The sequence below is a fragment of the Pteropus medius genome, unplaced genomic scaffold (genome assembly GCF_902729225.1).
Source record: "Pteropus medius unplaced genomic scaffold, Ma_sr-lr_union100, whole genome shotgun sequence".
NCBI classification, from domain to species: Eukaryota; Metazoa; Chordata; class Mammalia; order Chiroptera; family Pteropodidae; genus Pteropus; species Pteropus medius.
Window position 1 is genome coordinate 6,438,263 of NW_024349796.1, and position 26,590 is coordinate 6,464,852.

Consider the following 26,590-nt stretch of genomic DNA (forward strand, 5'->3'; position numbering starts at 1 on the left):
TTTTAGAATCTACTAACAATAGCACCCACCGTTTTTAGAGCACCTGTAAGGTTCTGGAAGCTGTATTATGTACTGTGGGGTGTAACATAGTATTTGGCCTATAGTAAATGTGAATAAAGTTATCTAATTCAACCATACAGACAAAAACCAGCATCCCGACCACAAGAATAGGTATAGAATTTGTTTCTAACTCAAACACAAAGCTCAGAGGTGACCAAAAAGAGTCACATTCAGGTTTGCGTGACTCCAAATTCCTTTGAAGGATACCACGTTTCCTTGACTTTCTCATTAAACCCTGAATTAATAGAAGGGCCATCCAGTGTTTTAGTCTCTCTGATCATGAGACTTGTGAATACATTTGAGCGGTAAGTATATACGTGTCTATTGCTTTAGCTTATTTCTACTCCATTTAATTCTTGCTTTGTTTTGAGTCTTATCGGTGCTTAAAATGCCAATACTTTCCCCCCTGTGTTTTGCTGCTATAAGTAAAGCTGCTATAAATGTTTAAAAATATTGGATAGTGTGTGATATTTATGAAGGAAAATGTCTTAGTCAGCTCCGGGAGCCATAACAAAATACCATAGATCGGGTGGCTTAAACCACAGAAATATACTTTCTTAAAGTTTGGGAGGCTGGCAGTCCGAGGTTATGGTGCCAGTGTGGTTCAGCTTGGGCTCGCTTTACTGGCTTGCGGACTGCCATCTTCTTGGCTTCCTCCTTGTGTCTGCTAGTGGCAGAGAGGGACAGACAAACAGATTTCTCTTCCTCTTCTGATAAGGTCACCAGTTCTGTCAGATTAGCGTCCCTCTTTATGACTTCCTTTAGCCTTCATTGCCTCCTATAAGCTCTGTCTCCAAATGAAATCACATTGAGAGGGAATAGGCTTCAACTTGAATTTGGGGAGAGGGGTACAATTCTGTCGTTAGCGTAAGATACCCAGATTTTTTTTTTTTTTATCAGTGCATACAACTTTGATAGAAGAAGCTAATCTGTGGAACGCTTAGGTGACATAGGTAGATCTTATTTTAAGTAATTACACGTAGAAATCATTACAGAAGAAAAATGAGGTGGATTTATGCAAGAGACCTCATATTTTCTGGAAATTTCTATACCTTGGGAAGCTTGTGTTTTAGGATGATTCTAATAACTTTAATTAACGTGTAACTTATCCAAAGAATGCTTGTGGCGTGAACCTGTATGTGGCATGAAGTGGTGTGTGGTGTGAAGTGGTGTGTGGTGTGAAGCGGTATGTGGTGTGAAGCGGTGTGCATGTATTTAAGTGCAGAGGTCGCATGGTGGAGGGTGGAGTCCAGGCTTTGACGTCAACTCGACGAATGCTGTTTTGACATTTCCTAACTAACTGATTTTTCTAACTAATTGAATTTCTTCTGGAAAATGGTGGTAATTTTTGCATTACAGAGTCGTTAGGAAGGTTGTATCAGAAACTGTACCAAAGCCTGGCATAACACTCGGCACACGAGATGGGCTTGATGAGAGTAAATCACTTCACTGCTACGAAGTTCGACATCTCCAAAGTTTATGTTAAGAATGTGAACAACCATGGAAAATGGCGTAGCTGCTTTAGAAAATAGTTTGGCAGCTCCTCAGAAAGTTAAATACAGAGTTCCATTATGACCCAGCAGTTCCACTCCCAGATACAGACCCAGGAGAAATGAAAACATAAGTCCACGTCAAAACTTGTTCGCACATGTTTATAGCAGCATTAACCGTAATAGCGAAAAAGTGGAAACAACCCGAGTGTCCATCCACTGATCAGTGGAGATTCTCTCCATACATTGGAATGAGGTTTGACCATGAGGAGTTAAGTGCTGATACGTGCCCCAGCACGATGGAAACACGCTAAGTGGAGGAAGTCGGACACAAAGGGCCACGTGTCGTGTGATTCCATTAATGTGAACTGTCCAGCACAGGCACATCCATGGAGACAGAAGGGGGATGGGCGGTTGCCAGGGCCTGGGGAAGAGGACAGGAGGGATGCGAAGGGGATGTTTTTATGAAGGATGTGTGTGGGGTTTCTTTCTGGGGTGATGACAATGTTCAGAAATTAAACAGTGATGATGGTTGCACAACCTTGGGAATGTACTAAAAACTACTGAACCTCGACACTTGGTGAATGGTGAATTTTATGGAACGTGAATTCTGTTTCAACTCCCACTCCCCTATCCTTGGATTATGATGGTCACTTTTTCACTAGAATGTATAGTATCAGCAGGGGATCTCATTTACTTTATATTGTTTCTGACATTTTTATTACTTTGGACGAGTATGTTAAATGGACGTCTTCATGTTTTCTAAGGAGGAGAGACCGAGGATGGAGCTGCCTGGCTTTTCCCTGTAGGGGGCCAGGCAGGTGGGAGTGCTGGAGTGGGAATGTCATATTGCTGCCTTGGAGAGGCCCAGATGAATTTTGGAGCCCCGTGTGCATGCTGAGGTAGCGGCCATCTCTCTGGTAGCCTGTCACAAGTAAAGATGACAAGGTCACCGATGAAATCAGTGAGGCAGGTCCAGCAGAACCTTCAGAAAACTGTTTAATCTGGGTGCTGATTTTTCTTGAGTCTCTTTACAACAATGTTAGATACCAAAGCAGGTTTTATCTTTGGAGAACGAAGTAGCCTGGATGACAGTTTTAAAAGAACTGAGTGACTTTCCCAGTGGTAACAGCCTTCTAGAACATTTGGTCTTGGCAACCAGTCCATCGTATGAGATGAAGCCACAATGGCGACCTTTCCCAGTGTTTCTCAGGTCGGCAGTCTCCTGTGTTTTTTGGTATCTGCGTTATATGTGTCAGCTCGGTAGGGAAGAAGCTTTATAAAGAGCCTCAGAACATAAGTGAAATAAAAGGAATGGCTCTTTAGGTCAAATCTCAAGGGAGTCCAAATTGCTCGTTTTATAGTTCAGCGAAGGGATCTTTCCGTGAAGGTTTTATAATGATTAAATATTGGTTTTATTTGAGTGTTTACTTTGTTCTGCAGTCTGAGATGTCCCCTTCTCCTCTCCCAGATCCCATCTCATATTAGACTAGTATTACAAGCAAAATTGTGACTTCAGTTTTTAACAATTTAAGATTTATAGGTTTTCATTTAAAACTTAAGAGTTGTTTTTCTTTGTGGTATCTTTAATTGTATTTGCATTATTTTAAGAAAATGAACCAATTGCTATTGTCCAAATGTCTGATCAGTTTTTAAAGTTTTTTAATGACTTTTTTCTTTCATTATAAAGCAGGAAGGATTTTGCATAGGTTTTAGAAAGTATGGAAAGTATAACGATGGTAAAAACTCAGTTCCAAACCATCTAGAATTTTAATATTTTGGTGACATAGATAGGTCTTATAGCTTTTAGACTTTTTGTAATACATACATGCAGCCATAAATGTTGTGTGTTTGAGTATGTTTTAAATAAAAGTGAGATGATACTATGCAAAGATAGAATTGTACTGTTATATGTTTTGTAACTGGCTCTTTTCTACCTAATTCTTGTCGCTAAGTACAGGTCTATATTTTTAAGTCACTGCATAGTATTTTCACTATGGTTTGGATGACTTTAATTTTAATCTCTTAGGGATAGACTTTTAGATATTTTTCCTTCATTTTTGTTACAAAAAACACTGCTGTGAACATCTTCGGATATATGTCTTTGTGCACATATGTGATATTTCATATTTGTACATATACTTATATTTTAGGATCAATTCCTGGAAGAAAAGTCAATTAGTATTTATTTTCCTTCTCTTAACTTGTCTCTGTCAGTAGGCCCTGTCCAGTTGACCTCCATTTGCTTCTTTCCATCTCATGGCCGCCACGCCGGTCCAGGTCACTGTTACTCTCACCTGGACTATTAGCTTCTCCTCATTTCCATTAGTGTCTGCCATTTTTATGCATCAGTTAATGATCTTTAAGTGGAAATCAGATACTGCTAGTCCCTTGCTGAATCCTTCAGTGGCATCTTAGTGCTCTTAGAAGAAAACCCAAATTAATAATAAAACCCAAATTATTAAGGTCCTACCTGGTTTGGCTCTATTCCTAGTTCTTGGTATGCAGTAGTATTTGAGTGAATAATGAAATGAAATTACCAGACCGAAAGGAATTTTATCAGATAGGCAAAAGGTGTTATCTCATTTTAATTTGTAGTTTTTGATTACGAAGAGTGGAACATTTCTTCACGTGTTTATTGGCTATCTCTTTTATGTGAATCACCTGTTCATGTGCTTTGTTTATTTTCCCAATAGGTTGTTTAGTTTTTCTTATAATGATTTATAATATATTTAATCAGTAACTCTGTATGGTGCAGATAAATCGTGTCAGTCATCTAATGTGGTTTAACGAACCACCTCGGAACCTCGTAAAACGTGTATGAGTTGGTTGGGCAGTCCTGCTGGTCTTACCTGGACTCGTGTGTTTTTATTCCTTGGCTGAGTTCATGCGGTTTGTCTGTTTGTCTCTCAGTAATAGCAGCCTACTATGAGATCAGCCCCACTGCACAAGCTGTTATCAGCCCCCTGCTTGAGTTCTGTCCTTTTATGTCGTCTTGGCCAAAGCAAGTCACATGGTTGAGCCCGGATCAGTGTGGGAGGAGACTACACAAGGATATATCAAGAGGTGTGATTCATTGAGGCATGATGTAAAATTACCACATGTATCTTCTAAATTTGCCACTTGGTTTTTGTTTGTTTTGGTGTAGAAGTTTTAAAATTTCCTGTCAAATCTGTCAGTCTACCTTTATAGCTTCTGCCTTTAGTGGCTTTCTCCAACCTAAAATATACATACTTACATTTTTTCTATTATATTTATGGTTTCGTTTATATTTAAATTTAAACCACATGAAATTTATTTTGTTGTAAATAAATAAATAGTATCCCAGTTGATACTAACTAAATATCCAGTAATCAGTTATCAGCATCATTTGTTCAACAGTCCATCCTTTACCATTGATTTGCAGTGTTATTCATTGTATACTGAATTCCCATAAATACTTAGTTCTGTTGTTGTACTCATTAATTATCTGTTTAAATCTGTGCTAGTACCTCACTATTTTAATTACTCGAACTTTATAATTTTTTAACATCTAGTAAGGGAAGTTACTGTTGGTTTTACTTTTCAAAACTTTATTTGCTCTTTCATTTAACAAATTCTTTAAGATTAGTTTTAGAGTCATTGTATCAACTACAGATGATATAAAAAAGAGAAGTGACATCTCCGAACCTTTTGGAGTGTTTTTAGAATTGTGTTAAACTAATGGATGAATATGGGCGGAGAAAAAAATCGACCCTTTAATAAACCGAGTTTTCTATTTTTTTCTGTCCATATATTCAGATTTTTTATTTCATCTTTAGTTAAGTGCAGCAACATATTGGTTTCTAGTTTAATAGATTTGATGTGGTACTTTTAAATACAGACTTAGAAATTAAACTTTTAGCTCATTTTACTATAAGCACATCTGTTCTCACTTCGTATTAATTTTACTTAAAATGTATTGCTGTGTTTTTTAAAAAGTTTTCCTTTGCTAATTCATTCCAGTGTTGTTGGCGTTATAATCCTCAGCGTTCTTAGATTTTGAAATATAACTAATAGCTATTGAGTACTTAACTGCCTGAAATACTTCACATATTAACCATTTGATACTCCTCTAACAACTTGTAAAGTAGGAACTGTTGTCATCCTTATTTTACATAGGAGGAAACTGAGTCACAGAGGGTTGAGTGACGTGCCCGAGGGTCACCAGCTAGTAAGCAGTGGAACGGGGATTCCCTCCCAGGCAGTCTGGTTCTTGAGCCCCTGCTTTTAATCAGTACTCTCTCGGGCCTCTCTAGGATGGATAACTTTGAATCTTCTAAAGGTCGACGTATGAGCAAATAATTTATTTTCCTTTGTAATTTCATCATGTAAAGGTTCTTTATTTTCTGAAAATATTTAGTACAAGAACAAAGCTGTGTAGAATGCATTGACCTAGAAGAGGAGCAACATTTCAGAGATAGCAGGGAGAGGGAGAAAAGGCTTTATTAGGGTTTAATCTTGAAAAACGAAACAAAATTATAAACACATTCATGTTATTGTTGCAACTATGTGTTAAATTCTTAGAATGGGAAAACATGAATCAAGTATTGGGTGGTTTTTTGCATAATTTTTCTTTAAAAATTGCAAGATGACACGAAGCTATGTCTTTCGTGTTATGATGGACTTTCCCGGATGATCCTAAAGAAAGTCTTTTTTGCCGAAATGTTCACGGCTTCCTTAGTACAGCGCAGGGGCTTTACTTAGATGTTCAGATTATTTTCTTTTGAGCCTTCTCCAAGTCTTAGCTGATGGTATTCTGTTTTCAGCTGCAACTAACAGAAATAAAGTGCTTAAACATTAAGAATATTTCCTATCTCGTACAATTGGAAGTCCCGAGGAGACGTGGGCTCCTGCAACTCGTGGCTCACTGACGTCTTCTGCCATCTTTAGTGTCCACTCGTCTTCATGCTGGTAGCAGGTGGGCCGTGGGATTTCCAGGCTTTCCTTGCAGACCCAGTGATTCTTTGAGGAAGAAGGACCATCTCTTCGTGTGCGCCTTTTCTTTCCCCCTTACGTGTAATTTACATACAGCTAAATGCATAATTCATAAGTGTACGTACAGCTTGATGACTTTTTACTATATGTACACACCTGTGTAGCCACCAACCAGGTCAGGGCACACAGCATACTTATTACCCCCCATTACGTTCCCTCCCAGTCAGTGTCCCTTTCAAACCTTCATTTTTGTCAGCGGCTTTGCCAGTGGTTGGAAATAGTTCTCATCATTTTCAGTGACTTCATAAAGGCCTGCAACTTTTGGAATGTTTACACGTTCACTTCGTAGATGGTTTGCGCTGTGTTGCTTTGTAGTCGAAATAGCTGCCAGTCATTGAGAGACTGGCAGGGCAAAGGTGAAATGGACTGACAGACTAATGTACCCTTGGGATGGATGTCTGGTAGGGACTGATTTTATAAATGGTTAATTTGCAAGTGGATATTTTGGTGTTAAGATTACTTTTGCTTTCCAGGGCAATCTGGCAATGTATGGGAGTCTGGCAGTGAATCGTATTAAGACCCTTGGCCCATTTGGTCCTCTTACATTTTTACGGATCTTTTGGATTCTCTGATTTAATGCTTTGGTCTATTACCTCATCCACTCTTTCATCTATGGAACAGTCAGATCTTTCTGAAATTCAGATTTGATCAGCTCAGTTTCATGTCTAAAACATTTCAGTGGCTTCCCATTTCTTTAAAAATTAAGACCACACTTCTTATCATGGACTACTTCTGGCATGATTCTTTTTGTTCTGTGATTCCAAAGTTAATAAAATGGCCCAATAAGGTAAATCCTTAAAACCACTTATTAAAATGTAAAGACATGCATAGACATGACCCATTCCTTTATAGTTTAGTAGGGGAGGGAGCATTAATCAATTTTCACGCGCTGTGAAGAGCTGTACCATGGTATCGTGAAGGTGGAGACTTTCATCTATTTTTATTGGACTCCTTGCTAAATAATGTCTCCTGTAAATAATACTTTAAAAATTTCTCTAGTATGAGTGCTTATTAATTATGGTAGATTGCCTACGTTATTTTGTATTGCTTTAGAAAAGGATTTTGTTCTGTCCATCTATTATTTCGTTCAAATCATCTAAAGGACATCTCTCTTAATGTCATCTTTTTCTGTTACTCTGGATATGGAAGTTTTTCAAGGTGTTTTTGATTTTGGGTGGAGATGGTCAAGTTTAATAGCTGCCTCATTGGTTTAAAAGTTGTTCTGCTATTTATTGGCTGTGAGTCCTTGGCTGTCCCAGATCTCAATTGCTTTCTCTGCAAAATGGGATTAACTAACAATCCATCGGCTTGTTTTCCGGTTTGCCATGAGGCATGTAGAGGATTTATGGACTCGGTGTATTCCATTTATTGTTTTCTTTGGGTTGCACCATAACTTTTAAAAAAAAAATGTAGTTCAAGCTCCTAATGTTCTTTTTTCTTGAACTCATAATATGAAAGACTTTTTTTCTGTTTTTAGGCATTCTAAAAGAATAAAATATATAGGAATAAATTTAACCAGGGAGGTGAGACTCGTACACTGAAAATTATAAAATATTGCTGAAAGAAATTAAAGAAGACCTAAATAAATAAAAAGACGTTCGTAGTCATGGATTGGAAGCCTTGATATTGTTAAGATGATAGAACTACCCAAAGTGATGTGGAGAATCAGTATAATCTCTTGTCAAAATCCCAATCACTTTTTTGTTTCAGAAATAGAAAAAACAATTCTAAAATTCATATGGAATTTCAAGGGACCCCAAATAGCCATAACATTCTTGAAAAGAGCGAAGTTGGAAGATTCATGTTTATTGATTGCAAAACTTATTACGAAGCTACAGTAATCAAGAGTGTGGTTCTAGCATAAGTGTAGCCCTACACACCATTGGAACAGAATAGAGACCCAGAGTAAACTCTCACATATATAGTCACTCGATTTTTGGCAAGGATGCCAAGACCATTCAATGGGGAAAGGATAATCTTTTCAACAAATGGTGTTGGGAAAGCTGGATATTCCTAGTTCTTTTGAAAGAGTTTTCAGTAGTGATCCCCCCGCCCCCCCGTAATATGAATGTCTGCCTCTAAATCAGGGTTTCTCAACCTTGGCACTTGATATTTGGGGCCAGATAATTCTGTGTTGTGGGGACTGTCCTGTTCATTGTAGGATGTTTAGTGCTCTAGCCTCTACTCATTAGATGCTATTAGCTCATTCTGGTGACAACCAGATGTCTTTTGACATTGCCACATGTTGCATGGGGGGAAAATCACCCCAGTTTAGAACTGCTATAAATTGTGTAATGTCAGGAATTACTGTATAATTTTTATAAATTTAAAAATGTTTTAAATAACTTAAATAAGTTTTAAATAATTTAACATGCTTAAAACATTTAAATGTTTTTTAAATGAAAAAAGGTGACACGTGCGGTTTCCTACTTTTATTACAAAAGATTTATATCTGTTTGGTTACTTAGACTTTAATCTGGTAACCCAACCACAATTTCTAAACAGTTTTTCAAAAGAGAAAATCTCCTGAAATCAGTGGATATAAGCCCATTTGTAAATTAGGAACTACCTAAAGATGAAAAATAACAACTTTTGAATTTTAACATAAGTGAAATGAAAAAAAAAAACACTCTCAAAGAAATTGTATTTCATTGTTAGTTCAATGCAAGCATTTAAAATAAATTGAACACATTGTCTTTAAAGATAGTTTCCTGATTAACTTTTGTTTCAAAGACCTGATAAATTTTCCTCACTGATCCAGAGGGTCCAGGACCTGAAGATCCAACACACGCCTGATACAGGGCACAGTCCCTGGCTGTCAGCTCTGAGGCTAACCTTTGGGTAACCTTTGCTCACACTGAGTAAGTACCAAGTGGGCTAGCCTATTACATTCGACAACTTTTAATTTTATTTATGCAAAAGAAGTAGATATTTGGTAAATAATAGCTCTTGTTGGATCACTTAAAGACAGGCCAGGCAACTTGCTTAGTGCTCTGCATGAGTCATTTCATTTAATGGATTAGAATAAGGATGAGATTGGTGTCATTGTTGTCATTTTATAGTGGAGGAAACCAAGGCCTAGAATGCTTAAGATGACTTGGCTAAAGTCACATGCTTGGTCAGTGACAGCTGAAGTTCAAGTCCAGTCCTGGGGGATTCCAAAGACCTTGCTCTTAATACTTTATGTGCATCTAATTGTCTTACTTTTCAGTGCTGCTTCTCAAATTTCATTTTCCATCCTTAAGATCACACCCAGTTGCATCTCACTTCTCATCTTGGAGTTTGTGCAGGAAGTGATGGGAAATGCTGTGGGCTGGGCTGGACTGGGTGAGGCTTGGAATGACAGGCAGAGGAATGGACCTTTGTAAGGTGCTGCATACTTCATACCTTGCTCTTGAATCCTTCCAGCTACTCTGCAGGGTGGGTCTGATCCTTTTTAATGCCCTTGCTGGAGAGTATGTCGCTAGTGAGTGATGGAACCCGGACCTGAATCCAGTATTGTCTCCCTCGCATACCTGTGTGCACTTTATTCTGCATCTTCAAAATGATTTGAACTTTTCCCATAGATTAATGACTTCCAATTTGTAGGCTCCAGGGCCAGCTGTGGGATTATTTTAAAGAGCACTTGAACTTCTGTGTTCACTAAGCTTTGTCTATAATCCACAGATGCTGACCTTAACATGCATTATATTTCAAGTGTATGCAGATGCTGTTATAATGTACAGATTAATTTAAAGCTAGTAAACTCAAAGTACTTTTAAATCACATTTTTTCAGACAACATATATTAAAAGTAGAATGAGGGAATTTAAAGGACCTTCCCATCTTCTATAAAAGGTTGAGAACCACTGTTGTAAATTTATCTTTTTTAGTATATTTCTTAGGTGGGGCTTGGCAACCATTTAACTTTCTCAGGAGAGAGGGAGAATCCCAAAACAATGAAAGTTTTTAAAGCCATGGTAAGAATCACTGCAACTTTTACTTTTTGTTCTTTAGACGAAGTAGATTTCTGTTAAAAAAGTTTTACGAAATGTTATGAGTTGCCTATATAGGCAGTCCACAAAAATAGTTCAAAATAATTTTTAGTAGGAGAAAATTTTGTTAGGAAATTATAACCCTTGCTTATAAATTATGATCTTTAGAAAACAAACCAGAAGGATCAAATTACTTCATTTGAAATTATGAAACAAAAGATGTGTGGGTATGCTATTATGTAGGATTTAAAAAAAAAAACAACTCTTGCAGATGATGCTTTTAGAAGAAATGTGTCCAGAATTGAGTAGCAGGTTTTTTTTGCTAGTACCCAGAGAAACATCAAGCGTGAAGGCCTAATGGATAGATTCAAATTGTAAATAGGCTGGAATTTGGGCTGTGATTTTATAGTTTTAGAATTTATGTCTTTAGACTTCTGATGTTGGGAGTAGTCTGCACAAATTTGTTTTTGCGTACTTTCTCAACCTTGATGGGGTTAATTGTGGCCTGGCAAATCAAGAAAAGGAGTTTTGTGCTGTTTCAGACTGCAGAATCTTGTTGCTATGCAACAAACATTGTCAGTTAGTACAGGGTGTAGTAAATTGGTATTCTGTCCTTTTTCACCGCATGCTCATTTTGTAATCTGAGAAGTGGTTTTGAGCTGTTTTGCAAGGTTTTATTTTAAAACGGGCATTTAAAGATTTTTGTTGCTTTTTAAAATTGGTCCATGAAGACTTTCTTATGTAGAAATTAGAAAGTATAATAAAATGCTTGTGTTCAAAGAAAGGGTTTTATAGATCTGTTTCTAAGTTGTTTCAGGTTGGAGCACTAATTTTGTTTTATTGTAAGAGGTGGTACTGCCAACTTCCAGTGAGTAAATTTTTGCTTGAAAATTCAAGTTAAATAATTTGAACATCAGAGTTTTACCATAGCAAAACATACTATTTTGAAATTTATTTTGAAAAGTACAGACCCAGTATCCCTTAATCGATGAAGATTATTTTTATAGGAATCCTAAACTTTTATAGAATCTCAGGTAAAATCTGATAGTTTATTTTCATCCTGGAAAAATTAAAATGTTTTAATAACGAATGGGTGATGGGTAATAGATTTTTTTCCAGAAAATTGTGTTAAATAATACCTACCATAAAATTTACCTTTTCAGTTGTTTTTAAGTGTCCATTTATGTGGCATTAAGTACGTTCACACTGTTGTGCAACTCTCATCTCTGTCCAGAAATGAATAAACAGCCTTTTGCATTCATTTAGTAACTTAGTCCAGGCTGTCTTCTCAGTGCTTTAGGTAAATTAGCTCATTTAACTTTTATAAGGACCTTATAAGGTAAGAACTTCCGTTATGTTCCCTGAGGCAGGAGAGGAACACACACTACACCTAAGTGGAGCCAGAATTCAGACCCCGGCAGCCTGGCTCTTCTGTGCGCTCAGCCACTGTGTTGCATCGTTACCATAGCATATGGTAATTTCTTTTTTGTTTAGCGGTAAGGGCGATGATTTAAAAAAAAAAAAATTTTTTTTTTTTTTTTGTAGCTTTTTGAAGTGAAGTTAATATACTTCAACAGCGTTTTGAACTTTTAATGCATTTAGTTTGGCCATAAATCCTTGTACTATTTTAGACATGTTTTTCTCTAATTTTTAAAGGATACAGTTTGCATTATTTTATATTATGGTTAATTGCATGTGAAATGATACATATTATGTATGGTTAATCATATAAAAAGGATTTGATTCCCTTTTTCGGTTTGATTCCCTTTTTCGGTTTGTTTCTGGGCCATTTTCCAGTGCTTTCCAGTGGAGTAGACAGAGAATACAAATTATTTTCTGTTAGTTTAATACAGCCATCTAGGAAGGTACATTGTTATTAGAGAATTCTAATGGGGTGCCATCGAAAGGCTAAAGCCAGTTGGCATTGGAACATCTGCTGAATATTTTCTGAAGTTATGCTCTTTTTCATGGATAATCTGGAGTTAATCGTCGTATTGGCAATCTAGAATAAAGAGAAGCACGCAAGAATGAAAGGGGGACAAAAGCAGTGCAGGTGTCATTTGAACTTGCAGTTGATGGCTTTTTGTGAACTCCGCTTTCCTTTCGCTGGGTCCTTTAACTAAAGGACTTAACTTTTCCCTTAACCCTCCTGCCCCTTAATGTACTGGAGCCTCTTCGGCCTTGAGAATCCTGGACCCTGATCCTCCCTGAATTTACCTGTTCCCAGGCTGCTCGGCCAGATTAACGTTCTAGTCAGTTTGCTTTTTCATTTGTCTTCGCAGTTGCACTAACCTCCAAAAAAAAAAAAAAAAAAGTCCTTTTGTTTTTGTGCATTTATATACATGCTTGATTATACTGTGCACATTTTTTGCTTTGTTCACTTAATATGTTTTGCATTTTCTATGCTTTTAAAAACTGCTCAGAATTTTATTAGTTGCAATATTTCACTGTAATTTACCTATTTCCTTTTAAATGGCTATTTACATGGTTTAAAGTGATTTTGTATAATGAGTAATGCTTTCATGAACCCAAAGGGTTTTTTTTCCCTCCTAATTGCAGACTAATTCCTTAAGATAGATTTCCAGAAATAGTATTAGATCTCTGAAGAAATAGAAACAGCTTTAGAAGCTCTTGAATCATATTGCCAAATGCTTTCCAAAAGCGTCGCACCAGTTTTTATGCCAGCTAGCAAATACACGGAGTGTCCATTTCACCACAGCCAGCAGCAGCAAGACTGTTTCGACGTTGATCTTTCAGTCTAAGGAGAATTGACTTATGGCTCTGCTGGACTTTTATACTGAATGATACCTAGAGTTGTAATTGCGGTTGGGGCCAGGTTTGAGAGAAGGAAGGCCTGTCTACTAGTTTCTGCTCCTTGAACTGCTTAAGTTCTGTTTTGATGCAGTCACTGCCCAGGAAAGGTTTCATTTAATGCTATTTAACTAACATCTTTTCGACACACAAAATGACTGACCTTTTTCTGCTCTTCAGTACTCTTAATTATTTTGATAACTTGGGTGGTATGGGACAAAGTAATGTGTGTTTCAAATGACATCTTCGAAAGCTGGAGCAGGATGGGCTTGGCTCTCTCCTTCACCCTGCCAGTGGGCTCTGTGTGCTGGGCGGAGCATCTGAAATCAGCTTTGGTCACCACCTTGTCCAATGGGTGCTCGTCAGATGTACCCTTGGTCACTGTTACTTCTCTAGTTAGAAAACCATGAACAACTCAAGAGATAAAATGGCTTTTCCCTGGACCATGAACAACTCAGGAGATAAAATGGCTTTTCCCTGGAAACGGGTCATAGAATTCAACATAGTAAGTACTGATAGAACGTTTTCTCCCTGAGTAATGACAGGCCCGGGGAGAGCGTTCCTGAAAGTTGATAAAGTGACATCCTACTGGCCGCCTCTGGCATCCAGCACAGTTGACCATCCTGGCCTTGAACCGCTTTGACTTAGGCAGTTTTAAGCTCTCTCGATCCTCTGCTTATCTCATGGTCTGCGTCTCTTGGTCCTCTCCTCCCCACCCCACGTGATTCCCAGTCTCATGCAGTCCCTGGGCTATGCTCACTGTGCTGCTGATTTCCAGATATAAACTTCTGGCTACCTTTCTCTTGTGAGCTCCAGATAATAAATAAGCTGACAGTTTAATTCATTTCGTATAACTAAAGAAGGCACCTTAAATATCGTGTTTCCAAACCAGAGCATGTGATATGTTGATATAAACTTATACTTACTGATAAATAGGTATTTCAGTGACAATTTTCATTCATTTTTTTAACCGTAAACATAACATGAGACTAAATTATAAATAATATCAATGTAAGAATTGTAATATTAAACAAATATTGTACTCTCATTTTGTAAGCTTTAGACCTCATAATTTTTCTTCTAATAGGCTAGAAAAAAGTTCACCTGTTTCCTTCTGTATGACTGAGTATAAAAATTCTTGTTAAAGGATTTTCCTTATATGAGCTTTATACACTACATACTTATACCATTGAATACCATTCCTTTCTCTGTAGTATTTCACGTCTCAGCAGACAGACAATAATTTGAACTATTGCGTGGTGGTACAACTTTCTCTTCAACTGTTCAATTTCGTCAGTATCATTGCCTTCATACAGCATTGTATGCATTTACTTATCATTGTGTTTTTGCTGTTATAAAAATAAGGGGAAAGTAGGAGAAACGAAGTGTGTTAGTAACAATTGAGATAAATGTGAAAGTCACTAGGTTTTCCAAAAGTGGTAATTCTTCAGTCTCAGTGGGACTGGACCCTGTCTGTACTTAGGCAGTTGTCTGTGTATCAGTCGAGATAATTTTGTTGACACTCACATAATCTCAGGGTAGCTAAAGGACGACTCTGGTGTAGCTTATAGAATCAAGTTGAGAGCTGCTGGAACCAGGGCAGCCGCTGGCTGGCTCGTAGGATCTCGGGGACCAGAACGGAGCTAGTGATTTTGGTTGACTAGGAGTTTCTCTCTCATCTCTGCTTGGCTCTTTTCTTAGTCACTGCTGGCTGTCTTCACGTGGTTTCTCAGATCCCCATTCTTCCAGCATTTGTCAGTTAAAGTCAAAGAATGTTTCCTGTAATCTTCAGGTAGAAAAATCCTGGATTAAGATTGGGGACAAAGCCTGCTCTGGTCATTGTTCGTTCTTCTCCAGTGGGGGATGGGATACTGCGATGAGCACCAATGAGAATGAACACCATTTTTTGTTTTTGTTTTTATTTTTAAAGTGAGAGAAGGAATGCTGGCCGCAGATGTTCATTATGATAGTCAGCTCTGAAGGACAGTAGCAAAATTATGTTGTATGTAACAAATACAGGAAACGTCTAAAAAGGTGAAGCTTATGGTGGGAGAAAGTGCAGATGAATATTTTAGTGATCCGTTGGATTTACAGGGTCGTGGAGCTGTACCACTCCTTTCCTTTGCAATAATAGGCTGGAGTTCAGTTTTATCCTAAGAAAATTTTTAAAGAAAATTGGTAAGACAGCATCTCATTTCTTGTAAAGTCCGAGCAATTAAAAAAAAAAAAATCACTTCCACTAAATATTGCTTTAGGTAATCCGAGAAAACTAGAATTTGAGGGTGAGATTAAGAAAATTGATTTCCTCTGTATTTTGCATTTTAGTGCTTGCTTGTACCTTAGTTTTTAACACTCAGGATTCATCCCCTAACTAGGGATTTTGTATCTTTTCGATCCTTGGAATGGAAACTCATTTTTAAATTATGGACACTGCTTTCGCATGCTTTCCAGGAGGGGCCCCCGGCTGAACGTTGGGTGCTGGGACTCCTCGTCTAGGGGTCCCACACTGCTGGCCACGGTGCTGCACCGTCACGTGCACACGAGGGGAGAGCCATTCACACCCCGCCAGGTCAGGGGACACATTCCTTAGCTTTCCCGCGTTTTAAGTGGTGCAGTGATGTACAGACCAGGGAGGACCGTGGCCTGGGAGGAACAGACCCTTTGATCAGTGTCACAGGCATCGGGGTCCTGGGCATTTCCCTCTTGGGGAGCCCTTAATCCTGGCCTCGTCAAGCCCTGCAGTTGCCATGTTGAGGAAATGTCTCGGGAGCTGTTGAGAAAAACAGCGTCCTTTCATGGTTTAGGGCAGATTGTCTAACCTCCACTGAATTGTGACGCTTTTAACATTTAAAGTTTCTGTATTTTCCGAGAGATTTATTAATGGAAGTATCATTGTGCTTTGGATTTCCAGGTGAAATGGGTTTGTGATTGCTGATGAAGAGACTTCTTAATCATTTCCTTTCTTCTCTTCTCAGTCATTAGGTTAACATAGGTGGTTTTTTTTGTTTGTTTGTTTGTTTTTAGAATAGCTAACCAACACAAAAGCGTTAACCCCTACTCTCAGAGCCTTTGGGGAATTATTTTACTCATGTTAAGCAAAACAAAGAAAAATGGGGAAAAATAGTTTAGAAAACAAATGAAAGAGAATAACTTGGCTAATGATAGATAAAATACAAAAAAAAAATAGGGCAACAGAATGTAAAAGCTAAACACAAGAAACATCTCTAAAAGCAAATAGAAAAACAGTCTTTGTTTTATCTTGTTCCTTTCTCTAAGCCTGTTTTTTCAGAGATCTCTTAAATCCATGGTAAGAATTCTAGTGTCTTGAAAGTTCTTAAGTTTGTTCACTTCAAGTAGAGGAGGCTTCTGCAAACTGGGTGTGTGTGGGGTGATGTCTCTCTACCAGCTTATCTTTTTCTTTTTTCTCTTTTGACGGTCTGGTCTCCCTTTGAGCGACATTAAGGAGCAGTCTCCTACTCTGTTAGCTGTCCTTACCGGTTCAAGGTTTGTAGTTATGTCGTTCTGCCATAGTTTCGCAGACATTTAATACCACTTAGACATTTTAACAGTTTCATTGAGGTATAATTGATACGTAGTATATCCCATAGTTAAAGGGTACATTTGGATGTACTCATGAAACCACCACAATCAAGTTAGCGAACATATCCATCCCCCCCATTTAAAATTAAAAAGCATGTCAACAAACATTTGGAATATAGGGATCAAAGGAAGTCAGCCATAAACCCTGATACTTAATTTGCGTAACCTGTGATGTCCTTTTTCATTTAAAGAGGTTTCATGAACTCTTCCATGTTGTTACATGTCTTAATACCCTCTTTACACATCTCACATGATGGCACACAGAGTGTTTGGTGTTGGGGGTAGAAACAGATTTTCAGCTGATTTTGCAGTAAGAGATTTGAAGAGGGAGCCACGGAGAGAAATAAGGAGTGTAAGTGGTTCTGAATGGCCGCCTCTTCCAGAGCAGAGAAACACTCCAGCCTTCAAGGGCTTTGCGAGGCGGGGCAGGTACATGGCGTAGAGAGCTTTCTGCTCTAAGACAAAACAAAGCTGCGGGCTGAGGTACCTGGCCAAGGAGATGGCCTGGTTGGGTGTGTTCAGTAGTTAAAGGCCCACGTAGCCTATGGGAAGAGTTTGAATTTTTGGAAAAACCAATGAAGAATTTGGTGGTAGGTGGAGTGACAAGATCCTCCTGGTGTACATGTAAAATAATCTTAATGGTTAATGAAGAAGTAGGGTCATTTTTGCATTTCTATTTTTATTTTCTGTTTTCTAGCTTTATTGAGATATTGTTGGCATACAACACACGTAAGTTTAAAGTGTGTAACGTGATGATTTGATACATGTATTTATTATGAAATGACCATAATAAGGATAGTTAACACCTCCATCCCTTTTTGTGTATGTGTGGTGAGAATATTTGAGATCTATCCTTTCAAGTATATAATACAGTGCTGTAACTTGCAGTCACCAAGCTATACGTTAGATCTAAATCACCAGAACTTACTCATCTTATGGCTGGAAGTTGGACCCTTTGACCAGCATCTCCCCATTTCCCCCAATCCGCAGCCCCTGGCAACCACCATTAATTCTCTCTGTTTCTATGAGTTTGGCTTTTATAGGTTCTATAGTCTTTGTTCTTGTCTTTATGACCTGCTTCACTTAGCATGATGCCACGAGGTAGGTTCAAAGAGAGGATTCTCGTGGCCGTACCGTGTGGATTGGAAAGGCGAGGATGGGAATGGTTGCTGGGAGGTTGTCGGTAGGAATATGAAGAAACGTTCGGGGAGATTTTCTTATGGATAACGCAGCCCTGATAGAGTAGTGACTACAGAATGGTGAGATGGAAGAACGTCCTGGAATTTGGGACCGGGTAGGAAGACAACCTTGTCACTGTCAGGAGATTTGAGGTGGGTCGGAATGGGGCAGGGATTTTCTGGAGAAGTTTTGTTTTAATTTAGGACACATTTTATTGTTTGAGAGTACAAGACTCTGCAAAGACATGGATTTTCAAAGATTAAAAAGGATTGTCCCCACTGGTAAGGAGCTTAGGTCGGGTGGTTTGAACTGAGCATGCTTTCAGAAAATGAGATAGGGCTGATTGAAGTGGCGGGCACAGGTCCATCCAGGCCTCAGATCTGGTGATTGCGTGAAAACCAGAAGGAACCAGGTATCCCAGGTTGCATGGGAAAGGAAGTCATGGGCTTTGAGTGGAGGACGCCTGGGACTTCTCTGGTGGTTAAGAGAAATGGTCACATAGAGGAAGTGTTCAGAGATACTAGATCACACCACAGCTTCTTTTCAGACAGTCTCAGCTTTTGAAATCAGCCATTTGGTAGGTTAGCACATGGCTTTCTGTGGAAGCTGTATTTTTATAAGGGCTCATTATGTCCCCAAGCCTCAGGCCACAGAATGCATCTGTGTCCTTGAATTCGTATTAGACTATTAGGTTAAACTATATGAAATGTGCTAGTTTTGGAGGTCAAAACCCATCAGATTTGGAAATTTAATATGGCTCAACCCAGTACATTTAATTATCACCAGACATGTTTAATGTCTCTAATTTATGTTTCTTTGACAAACACTGGGACTGCAAAGTCAACCTGACAGACATGTCTTTAAAACATTTCTCAGGACCATCTGCTCAGAGCTGCAAAGTGGGATACCCAGGATTGGCGTTCCCCTTCCCTGATGCTGTCCTCTCATCTGCTTTGGGAACAGCGATTCTCCTTGGTCTCCAGGTTCTGATGGGTCTTGTCTCTAATAGTCATCCCCTCTTGCTCTGTCCCCAAAACCAGACTAGGGAGCGGGGCAAAGAGAAGTGTTTTAGAGTGGTGTTTTTCAAACGGGTTATTTTTTAACAGCGTTTATCAAGATCAAAGGAATGGAATAGAACATATAGCGGAGTACATTGCACATGGTTATGGCAAGTATCATACGTTCCATGAAACTTTTAGTTCTCTGTGTGTGCATGCATGTACGTAGTGGGTCGTAGCATGTCTGTACTGGGTCGTCGTGTGGACATTGTATTTATCACTGACCTCACAAATTTGACTACCGTTTGGAGAAATGAATCGATGCGGGTCGGGTGTCTCGGAGATCCGGGGTACGGCATGCAGGGGTCTGGGGACTTCCTTAACCTCCTGTCTTTGTGCTGTGGGCTGGGATGATAGGCTTTCTCTCCTTTCACTGGTCCACCAGGCTCCTCTAAACTCTGGCTCATGTTTTCTTCTGCCTGCTGTGTCATGAAATAGATTCTAGCACGAGAGCAGAAGCCTTTGGGGTCTACCCCAGGGAGGACTTCCTGATAGTTGCTGGTATAAAGGTAGTTAAAGCAGAAAACCTGAGCATGAGCGCCTTTCTCCTTTTTCATTTTTGTGTTGTAAGTAGATCGTCAAACCTCCTAAGCTGAGTTTTTGTATAGAAATCACTGAGGGATTCATCTGTGATTCAGAGGAAAAGAAGACAGAACAGTGCTTGACATTTAGAACTCACTCAATAAATATTTGTGGACCGAATGAATGAATGGAGAGAATCCCGAGCACTTATCTGTGATCTGTGAACTGCTTATTAGTGCATGATGAAGCAGAAGTGGGAACAGAGGCGATTATTGTTCCCTTGTTTCTGTGCTGTACTCTGTTGGAAGGAGCGAGATAAGGAGAAAGGAATCCCACATCGGCAGCTGGTTGATTAAAAGCAGTCCCTGTGGCTAGTTTTGTATCCGGACGGCCATTCTTTTTTAAGGGAGATGGATAGGCCATTTGTGAAAGAGCTGCTGGTGGTTTTAGTTTTTAGGGCCGTCGGGCCCATGATTCGCTTTTTGTCCCTCATTATTGGACAGGTTGACGGTTAGGGAGGCTGGGTTGCTCTCAGGGAGGCGTCGTTTTCCTCCAGGGGGCTGCGTGGACGAGATGGAAGACTACTTTGGCTAGGGCGACGGCGGCACAACAAACACTCTGTTTGAGGATTAGGTGCAAGTGGATCTGTAGTTGAAATCTGTCTCCTGGTTCCTGAAATTATGTTCCTTTGCCTCAAGGATAAATGTTTTCCTGCTCAGTCCAGTTACGTTCACTTAGTTCTGGCCGGTAATGTTTCTAACTAATCACCTTTCTTTTCAAGGGAGCTTTCTTGAAAGGGTATTTGATAGCTATTACGAGCAAATTAAAAATGTTGCTTCTGCCTTCCCTTAGTTTTTGCTCAGAATTTAATCACAAGTTGGTGGTGGCAAAATGTTTGAGTTAAAAAGTTAGTTGTATATTATCTAACTATTTTGGTAGAGTTTTAAGATGCCTTCCAGTTAGATGCCAGTATCAAATAGGATTTATCGATATTTTGTGTTGGAATTTAAATTCTCATAACCTTTAAAAGCACTAGTAGTAGAATTTACTTAGCTGGTTGGGCCCTAAGCTTGCTAGTTGGTTAGGGTTGCATTCATGGGTCATATATCTGACCATTTCTCATGGTACTGACGTAAACTCTTATATCGGGAGTTTACAGAAGAGCTTAAATTAATCGTTGGCCTACGACATACCTTGCCCACTTACCCTGTGCTGTTAAGATCCTTTTGATTATCTGAATGAATGCTTATTTAATACTACAGAAATAAGAACCTGCAGCGGGTGCTTTTAATGTGGGTGTGAGCTAACCTTTTTTATGTATCAGATAATGTGTTTAAATTCTGAGCCAGGATTTTAATAACCCCATTCTCTGTTTAGGCTTGGTCTACAAGCTGTCAATCAGTAGGTCTTCTGTGTTATCTAGACAGGTCTTTTTTATCTAGAAGGTCTTTTGTGGTATCTCTGAGCTTAGAAGGCTAAGGCACAAGATTTGGAGGTGCATTTGCATATTTGCATGTTTAATGTAGTTGTATCACTTCGAGTAGAACTTAAATTCACATTCAGAATTGATGGCACAGTTGTCAGTAGAGATAAATTTCATGTGACTAGAATGGCAGATGGGAATGTCCTTTTTTTTTCTGATGTCCAAGGTTAATTAGGTGGCCTGAGCTTAGCAGATTTTTAGTACTTAAGCTGGGCACCTTCAAACTTCGATTTGTAGATGGGTTCAGTTTTCTAACCACTAACTTAATGACAGTAAATTTTGAATGCTCGTATTTTCTTGGAGTCTGGACTTAGCTCCTCCAGAGGGTGGTATCACTTTTGATTCTCGAACATCTCAACTAGCTCTTCTCTTTAGGAAGGGATATTTTTCTCTTCAATATAATTATGTTCTTGTGAAATTGCATTTCATTTACAGATCAACAGAAAAGTAAGTGTACTTAGGCTACTTTTCTAGTGTATTTTAATTTGAATTTCACTTATATGAGTAAAATTTAATTTTTTCTCAACATTGTTTAATATTGATGTATTGTCTCCAGTGTGTTCTGAAATAATTATCATGCCTTAGATTTGATTCTTTTAAAATATTGCTCACAGGGTTCGCATGTGTGGAGAAGGGCATTGGGGTGGAATAAAGGTAGGGTTGGTGTTGGGGAAAACCTTACAGAATGAAATTTAAGACAGATCTCTGAGCTTCTGAAAATAGATAACATATGCTATCAAGTACACTAGAACATTATCCTGTATTAGGCAGCATTTATAATTAGTCATTTTTGTTGTCGTAACCGAAATTCAGACCCTAGTCTTGTCCTTAGGGAATATCCAGCAAAGTTATATGTTTTCTTTGGCTTAATAAGTGATATTGGCCTTTGACATAGTTTTATATTTTAAGTACAGATAAAGGTGTAAAAACATTATATGCTTATTTAAAAAATTGACAAAGTATGGAGAAATAGAAGGAACAAGTTAGTCAACTAATATTTAATAATACCTTCACACATATTTATTGTTAATGCCGAGCACAGTTCTCTGGTCTGGGGATAATGTAGCTACATCAGCTAAGAGTCCCTGTTCACAGGGGGCCTGCATGCTAGCAGGGCGTGGAGGAGAAAATGCACCAATTAACTAGTAAGTTGGTTATTCTCAGGTTGCAATAAATGCAAGGAAGAAGATAAAATGTGTGGTGGGAAAGGGCGGGGAGAGGGTGCCCCAAAGCCTGACCTGATTGGAGTGGTTGAAGTATGAGTTGAAGTATGAGTTGACCTAAAAGGTAAGAGTCACGTGGACAGCAGAAGGAAGAGCATTCGCAGTACAAGATGCAATAGATCCCAAGGCCTGAGATCAGGATGGGCTGCTTTGTTCCAGGGACAGGAAGCCGCCAGAAAGTGACCATAGCAAACCCACAGTAAATGTACTTTGAATCTTCTTTGTTGCATAGTTCGGTTTCTGTTTATAGGATTTATATTCTGCTGTGATCACATTTGCTTTATAATATAAACATTCCCCCATTTTATAATGAATGCCTTTAGTAAACATTTGGGTTTGGGTATAATTAATTTTGTAAATGTATCATAATTTACTTACCCATCCTCTGATAGTTTTGAATTTGATTCCTTCCTTCTTCCTTACTCCCTCCCTTCCTTCCTTCCTATTATAAATGTTACAATAAGCACTTTTGGATCCAAGGCTTTTTTGTTTCTTAGGGCTGGTTCTCTGAAGGAGAAATATGAACTGGGGCAAAGCTGTGAATTATTTATTATTTATTGCCAAGATACTTTGCATAATGGATTGTTAGTTTATGTTCCAGTTACCAGCGTATGGAGGGTGCTTCCTGTATCCTGGCCTGCATTTAGGTATCATAGTATATTTGTTTGAAAACATTTTATTATTGTAATAAAATACACATAACATAAAATTTAAAGTGTGCAATTCAGTGGGATGAGGTACACTCATAGTGTTGTATGGCCGTGACCACTGTTCAGTTCCAGAACTTTTCATCACTCAGATGGAAGCCCCCGTACCCATTAAGCAGTAACTTGCCCTCCCCCACCCCCAACTCCTGGCTTCTGTGAGTCTGCATTCTGACTTTGTGGGTTTGCCTATTCTGAACATTTCGTATAAATGGAATCGTAGAGTAGGAGGCTTTTTGTGTCTGGCTTCCTTTCGTTTAGCTAAGGTTTCAGGGTTCATCCACGTTACAGCAAGTGGTAGGACTTCGTTCCTTTTTATAGCTTCATTCTTTTTATTCCATTGTTTGGCATATGTTTGTATAATACATTTTTATTCTTTTTATTCCATTGTTTGGCATATGTTTGTATAATACATTTTTATTATCCATTCATCTATAGATGGGCATTTGAGTTCTTTCCACCTTTTGGCTCCTATGAATAGTAGAGTTGCTGTGAACATTTCTGCACGAGTGTTTGTTTTAGTGCCTGTTTTGATTTTCTTTGGGCGTATCGCTAGGGGTGGAATTGCAGGGTCACGTGGTAATTCTGTTTAACTTACCGAGGACCTTTCAGACTGGTTTCCACAGTGGCTGCGACATTTTACATTCCCATCAGTAACAAATGAAGGTGCGAGTTTCTCCACGTCCTCTGCCAACACTTGTTATTTTTGTTTTTTTTTTTGGGTTTTTATTATGGCCATCCTAGTGAGGGTGAAGTGGTACCTCATTGTGGTTCTTGATTTACAATACCTTAGTGACTAATGATGTCGAGCATTTTTCATGTGCTTGTTGGCCATTTGAGTATTACCTGTTTACCATTTTAATTTTTTACTTGAAAGTATAACATGAATTTAAAGTATAAGATGAATAATAGGTATAGGGAAGCCTGTATATCTTAAGTGTTCAACTCAGTTTTCACTGACTCAATAGACCCAGTAACCAGCATCCAGATGGAGAAGCAGCTCAGCCTCCCTCATGCGCTCTCACAGTCAGTCTCCCGGGAGGGTAACCGCTCTAGATTATAGAATCACACAATGTAATCTGGGTCTGGCTTCCTCGGCTTAACAGGTTTCTGCCATCCGTCCATGTCATTCATTTTATTCCATCATGTGAAAGGCTAGTTTGTTCATTCTACTGTGGATAAACATTTGGATTGTTTGTAGCTTTGGGGCATCATGTCGTGCACATCCCGGTGTTTGTTTTTCTGTGGGCTGCGTCCAGCTTTTGTGGTGATTGTACCAGCTTCAGTGTTAGTATTATTTTTGCAGTGTTACCGTTGGTATAAATATTTCCTCTATTTTTCGGTTGGCTTTTTTCCTTTTAATTTTAGTTCTTTTTTTGGATGTAGATAAGTTATACGTGGTTTTCTTTTCTCATCCCCTTGGTGACTTGTAAGTTTAGCAAGTGATTGCTCTATCTGGAGTTCTGAAATTGGAAGTCAGCTCTCTGAGCCAGGTAATCTTGATGTGAAGTTGAAGACTAATGACATAAGCATACTTGAAAAAAGTGAGAATATTTTCTGACTTGGGGACCTGGCATTTTTTTGTTTTCATACTGGATTTTAGGAGTGTCCCAGTGTTTTTATAGTCAGTATACAAGTTACAGATTTATTTTTAGTCCCACGATGGGGCCTAAGTGACTTATTGGGGCAGGAATCAGTATTACTTTAATTCCTTAGTCTTTGAGCTCCACTAACCTTCTCTTCCTTCTTACATTACTTTCTTTTAAACTTACACAATTATGCATGTGTATTATAGAAAATTCGAAAAATACAGAAGAGCTTATATAAGAAAATAAAAATGCCACTTAAGGAGAAACACTTTTGGTGTGTATACTTCCTATTTTTGTTTATGCAATATTGTTTATTGAACATAATGTTCTATAAATGTGATTTCCCTATTAATAATTTACTGTACTTTCCTCTGTAATTAGATATTATTCTAAAGCATGATTTTAAAAATTAAAGCATGATTTTAAAATATATTTTTTCTCTTTAATGTATATTTGTTTATTTTTAATTCTTTAATGTCACCACATATTTGATCCCTTTACACCCCCGCCCCCCGCAACCTCTGGTAACCACTAGATTTTAAAATATTTTTATTAAAGTAGTATGCGATTTATAAAGTCAAATCTACAAAGCCTAGAATTGAAAAAAAAAGTTATTTAGCCACTCTCTGTTCCTTTTCTCTCTCGAATCCAGCTCTCCAGAAGAACCACTGTCACCTTTAACTTGTTTCTTCTGCATTTTTCCCCCCCAGATATGTTTACACCAACATTTCTTGACTCGCTCCAATTTTAGAATTTATCTCTTGACTCCTCACTGTGGAAGACAGGGCTTTAGTTTTTAACCTTGCCTCCACTGTATTTTCTTTTCATCTTATGGATATGGTTATATAACATTTTGGTTTTTGCATTATTATGATTACATACAGAATATTTACATCTGAGCCATGTGTATTATGATTACATTTTTTTGAAAAGCCTTTTTGTTTTATCTAGATTTAATGACTGTTCCCTGTTGCAGCTTTCCACGCATTCATCACTTACTCAGCTCCAGACTCTCCCACTGACATTTAAACTCTCTTTTCGGTATAGTCACACACATCAGACACTCCTCAGTGTTTTTGAATTGTCTTCTTGGATACCTTCACCTGTTCTAATTCGGACTGGCTGCTTTCTTGGCCGGGTTTTTTGCAGCAGAATTTATTCCACCAATGGGAATTCTCTGCCTTTTTTCTGTATTGCTTACTACTTGTAGCTGCCTACGAAATGAATCGTGGAAGCCAATTCTTTTAGACCCAGAATATTTAAGAATATTTTTATTAGAGCCTCCACTTGATAACTTGTCTATGGTTAGAAGTCAAGATTATTATTTTTCCTCAGAAACGTGAAGGCATCGCTCCAGCGTCTTCTGGTTTTCAGTGTTGCTGTGAAAAGCTTGAGTCATTCTGATTGCCAGTCCTTTGGAAGAAACCCGAGTTATTTCTGGAAGTCTTGAGGATTTTCTCTTTATTCCTGATACTCTGAAATTTTATAGTGATGTGTCTTAGTGTGTCTGTAAAAAAAAAGAGTGTGCTGGGTCCTTGATGGACCCTTTAAATCTAGAAACATACTCTTCAAGGCTAAGAAATTTATTATTTCTTTGGTAATGGGCTCTCTGGAAAGAAAGAACTCTTGTTATGGGGTTTTGGGGCCTTCTGAACCAATTCTTCGATTGCCTTCTCTTTCCTTTCCCATTTTCTATATTTGTTGTTTTTCTTTATATTCCGTCTCTTTGATTGGATTTACAGTTTTTACTGTCTTTTTTTAATTTTGAGAGTTTTTTTTTAGAATATGCGCTTATTTCTCCCATGAATATCTTTATTTCCTTTGAGGATAGGAATTACATATAATTTGAATTTTTTTCTGTTCCCTGCATTTTCTGTTTTGT

At 38.3% G+C, this 26,590-nt stretch overlaps 1 protein-coding gene across 1 annotated transcript in view; it reads left to right on the forward strand.

Annotated features, from left to right (window-relative positions):
• ENAH (ENAH actin regulator) overlaps positions 1–26,590 on the forward strand; it is a 108,577-nt gene that overhangs the window by 5,086 nt on the left and 76,901 nt on the right.